This window comes from Theropithecus gelada, chromosome 1 (assembly GCF_003255815.1).
Source record: "Theropithecus gelada isolate Dixy chromosome 1, Tgel_1.0, whole genome shotgun sequence".
Lineage (NCBI taxonomy): Eukaryota > Metazoa > Chordata > Mammalia > Primates > Cercopithecidae > Theropithecus > Theropithecus gelada.
This window is the reverse complement of record NC_037668.1, coordinates 208,419,051-208,423,993: the sequence shown is the minus strand read 5'-3', so window position 1 is coordinate 208,423,993 and position 4,943 is coordinate 208,419,051.

The window sequence follows — 4,943 nt, the reverse complement described above, 5'->3', positions numbered from 1 at the left end:
ATGTTCATATGAAAGATATACCAAACACCATGCCATCGTACTGTTCTTTAACCTTTTTGAATTATTACATTATTTGAGTTTTTCAGTTCTTGTGCTATGGAATGTGTATGTAGGAAACATACATTTTTTAATAGGAAAGCTAAGAAGAGAAAATTTACCATTTTTATATTTTCAAACATTATCTGTGAAGTTAATTCATTATTTTGTCAGCACCTTCCTACTGATATCTTTCAAAGGGTTACAGTGAGTGTCTTAAATATTCTAAGTTAAACCCACATCCAGATATTATTCCAGAAAAGTGCATTTCATCCTGCTTTTTCCAAAAAGTCAATAGGAGGTTTACTGGCATCAAATGGCTGTTGAATCCCTTCCAGTTCTACAAATTTCCTTGCAGACTGAGCAAGTGTGTGACCTCAATCTCTCCTTTGTCTGTTTTGTCTGTTTCTCACTTAGCTCTTTAAATTCTGACACAGTAAGTATTTAACCTTCATCAAGACCCCAAATTTTGCTCTAAATAGGGACCTATACATATGTTGACATATAGGCTGGTGACTAACAGCTTCTGTGTACAATATGTGGATGATTAAGAGCTCCTGTGATTTTATTTGGCTTGATTCTTAGACCCTCCACAGAGAGTTTATCTCCTCCACATGCAAAAGTGGCTTTACTATCTGTATGCTCTCTGTGCACAGGGGAGGTGGGCTACAGAGAGAGGTCAAACAGAGGGAAAGCATTTCTACAAAAGAGTATTTGCAATTTGAAAAACAGTAAGACTGCCTCATAAAATGCTGTTGCTGAGAAGGAAGACTCTCATATCAACTACAGAAGGTTCATTTATGTCATGGTGCTCCATAGTATGTGTAGATATATTCATATAAACAAATGTGTTCAAATATAAATAATATTTTTAAAAGAATTGGAAAAGCCCTGAATATCACGTGTGCTCTTCAAGCCTTATGACACCTTTGCCAAAGCTGAAAAAACCTGCAATGATGTCCACAGAAATCCTGATGAAATGTGACTGCATTTTTTCTCTTCTTCAAATATGCCAAGGTCAGAGTTTAAGAAGCTTTAGCATGGTTGCAACATCATGCTATTTAAGGAAACTGCACTCTAAAGAATGAAGGCTATGATTCCACCTCTGGATAGAGGGTGAAAGCCACGGACTCAGCAGTTCCTAGGAATACCATCTATCGCCTGGACAGCACCCACAAGCTGCTGGGGGCATGGGGCTGCACCCTTCCTGCAGCTGCGTATCCTGGGGACAAAGTTCAATAAGGTACTCTTGTAGGAACCGTTTCTTTACACTGCTCTATAGACTGTCAGCTCAGGGCTTCCATGTGTTAGGAGCTGCTTGACTGGAGTAAGCTCTGGAAACCAGATTCAGATTTTAGATGTTTAACGCTCACGCAGTAGAAGCCCATTTCAATCTCGGTGTGGGAAGGTCATATTTGTTCTACCCATTGAGCTATCGCTTACAACTGCTCTCTTAGGTTTGCCTTCCAAGCTACTTCCTTATTCCTGCTTTTCTGATGGTGTCATACTGAATGGCTTTCCTTTTACTCCTAAACTGTATTTTTATTAAAAAACAAAAAAAACACTCAGAAATTAGAGCTGGAAAGAACTGTTGGTTTGTCTAGTCTCAGCAGGAGTGTTCTCCATAGAATATTTCCTTTAGTCCTTAAGACAAATTGCAACATTTCAGTGTTCTGGTGAAAAGCCAGCCTCATCCCGCTGCTTCGCCGACACTTGGCCCAGCGTCTGCCTGCCTGTCCGTATATGAATGTGCAGGAGCACACTGCAGCCAACCCGGTAACCTTGACTCTGGGTGGCAAAGATGAGCATAATTCTCTTCTGAGAGGACCTGGTGCCTTAAGCAAGAGGGCAGAGTCTACGTGACTAAAACATACCAACTTCCTCTTTCATAAGTCATCACATGATGAACTACAATTACAATTCCTGCCTTGTCTCTGCGAATTGCAGACGCATTGCCTCACCCTAGAAACCCTGCTCCTGTGTGTGGAGGAGGCGGCTGTAACTGCTGCAGCAGCCGCTTTGGACGGGATCCAACTCCAGTCTGTGCCGGGAGGGAACGGTGGGTGGAAGACAAAAACAAAGCTATGTTTACTTAGCATACATCGATAAAGCTGCTTCAGAGCTACATGAAAGGCCAGGCAGCATGAAAGACTTCTGATACAATATAAGGAATTGCTGCCCTGAATCCAGCCTTAACCCCCTTGATTCCGGATCGAGCCCAGAACTAAAATAGCCTTTCCATTTTCCATCGGGCATTTCATTAGGGAAGTTACAACAACTCAGTTTCGACATGAAACTGGCAGTGTAAAGTAAGAAGGAAATGTTCTTCCTTTGGAGAAGAAAAGCTCTGTTCTACAAAGATCTTAGTATCTCTCAAGGCAGAATTTGTATCTCTAATTCTATTTTGGGATGGAGTGGCAGGCTCTCCCTTGAGGCCATTACAGTACCAGCTTGCAGAGAAATGAGTATAATTAGGCCACAGCTCTAATGGTGGGTTGTGTTTTCTTTTAATATGTTTCAGTCAGTGCTTAGTGGGGCCGTCTCTTGGGGGCGTTGAGTTGGTTTATTTCTCTGCAGCACAAGGACTGGACTTCATCCCCTTTGGGCAGTGACGCAGTGGGTGAAGCCATGTGCTGGAATGAGTGTCACAGGGTCTCTGAGGAGGGTGACCAAAGGGACAGGTCTTCAAAGTGGTGTGCAACAGCAGGGCCTGGGAGTGACCAAACCCGCTGGCACCAGCTACTCCCGGGAAGGATCTGGGCAGGCCCCGTTCTCCCAGCTTGGAGAGGGTGAGGCAGGATTGCAATTGCAGGGCAAGATCCAGGAACAGATGGAGAGACCTTTAAAGCAAGCGCACCTTCTATGGAAATCCCCAAAAGGCATTCAAGGTTAGCCTGTAAAAACATTTAGGTCTGACATTACGTTTTCTGTGCCATTTTCGAACAGGTTTTTTCATGTGTTTTAAGCAGCTCCCTCCACTGTTTCTCTAAGGGTGTTTTTCCTCTTCCTTGTGGTTAATCCTTTGAAGCAACCTGGTATTTTCAATAGCAACGACTAGAGAGAAACGTCAGCAGGATTTTTTTTTTCTCTCCACCTACCAATCCAGTTGTAGGAAAGATAATATAATTAGTACCCTGTTCTTCCCACACTTAACCAGCTCATTCCAGTCTCAAGGGAGAGTTGTGGGCCTGTGTTCCCAACAAAAGCAGCCCCAGAGGCCGCCCTTAAAGAGCTGAAGTGTAAAAGTCCCAATTGAAGAGCGACTAAGCCTACGTGTATTAGGGAGACTAACGACCAGCCCAAAGTGATTTACCATAACACACACCAGCTCCTCCTCCCGATAAAAGTGCGAAACTCAAGCATTCAATTCAGTCTGGGCTGAGTCTGAGGCTGCCAACGGTGGCAGAGCTGAAGGCCGCGCGGCTGGGCTGGGCTTACCCCAGCCTGGGTGGCATATAGGGCGCAAGTCTGCCCCCATCGGCGGCCCGCCCTGCGCGACGGCGAGCCAGCCAGCCGGTCGCCCCCACGGCCAGCGGGGACCCCGCGGAGGCGAGCAGGACTTCCCCCCACAACTCGCGCCCGCGCCTCCCGCCACCTCGAGTCCAAGTTCGGGCCCGGGGCGGCGCCTGGACGCCCAGACTCGCCGAAGGGGGTGGGGCCTGCGCTGTGACGCGGTCGCGCTGGCCGTACACCCCGGATCCCTGGAATGTGCATTCGTTCCACGAGGCCCTAGTGCCAGCGGCGCCGAGGCACGTCTGCGCGGAGCGTGCGCACACGCGGCGGCGGCCGCCCACGGTCCCGAGTTCACGTCACGCGCCCGCCGCGCAGACCTACATAAGGCGGCCGGGGCAACTGGCGCGGCGAGGCCCTAGCTGAACAGGGCGGGCTGGACGGGGCTAACAGCAGCACTTGGTGTTCGCGAGCGGCTAATCCGAACCGCGCTCCCTCCCCTCCAGAGGGCTCCGTGGAAAACGCGCGAGCCAGCTGGCGGCGTGTGCACGTGGTGCTGGGCTTGGGAACATCCAGATTCTCCCTAGTTAGTAAAAGGGGCAGGCGGAGGGTATGTCCTTCCCAAGACAAATGCAAATGCAAAGCACCAATGACGGATTTCATGCTCTTGTGTCCGACATTGAGCTTTCAAGTATAACTCCTAAAAAACCAGAACTGTGAACCACGCTAGACTTAAAATCCCCATTCTCAGGAGACTGACGGAAACCAAGTGACAAAGTGGCCTTGCATAAAAGAAAAAGAAATGGCTTTTAACACGATTTGGTCCAGAGGCACACCAGGGGAAAACATCCTGAGGGTGGTCGAGACAGCTGGGTGGGGCGTGAAGTGAGGGAAAGTGGAGGAAAAGCGCACGACCACTTTGCGCCGTGTTCCGAGGGGACACCAGCGCTGCGCTGCCGCGCTGCCCAGCGAGCGGGCGGGCGCCACAGAGCCGGCTCTCCCGACAGCGCTCCTTCGGCGCGCAGGGGGGAGGGGGAGCGCGCGCGCGGGAGGGCGGGCACGCGCCCGAGGGGAGGGGGCCCGCGCAGGCGCTGTGCGAGACTGTCGAAGAATCAAGTCTGTAGAAGTGGAGCGGCCGCGGCGGCAGCAGCAGCAGCGACGGTGGCGGCGGCGGAGCTGAGGCGGGCTGGCCGCTGACGCTGGCGCTGGAGAGCGGCGACGCCAGGAGCTGTGAGAGAGCGGCGGAGCGACCCGGGGCCTGCGCCGCACCCGAGCTCCACGCCGCCCAGCCGCCGCCGCCCCGGCGCGGCATGCCCCGCCGCTCGGGCTGAGCCTGCCCCGGCGGCCGCCCCCCGCCCCCTGCCCCCCCGGCCTCCCCGCCCCCCGCCCCGCACTCTGTGCCGGCCGCCGCCGCGACCTGCTGCGCTCCCCCGCGCCCGCGCGGCCCGTCTTCGCCC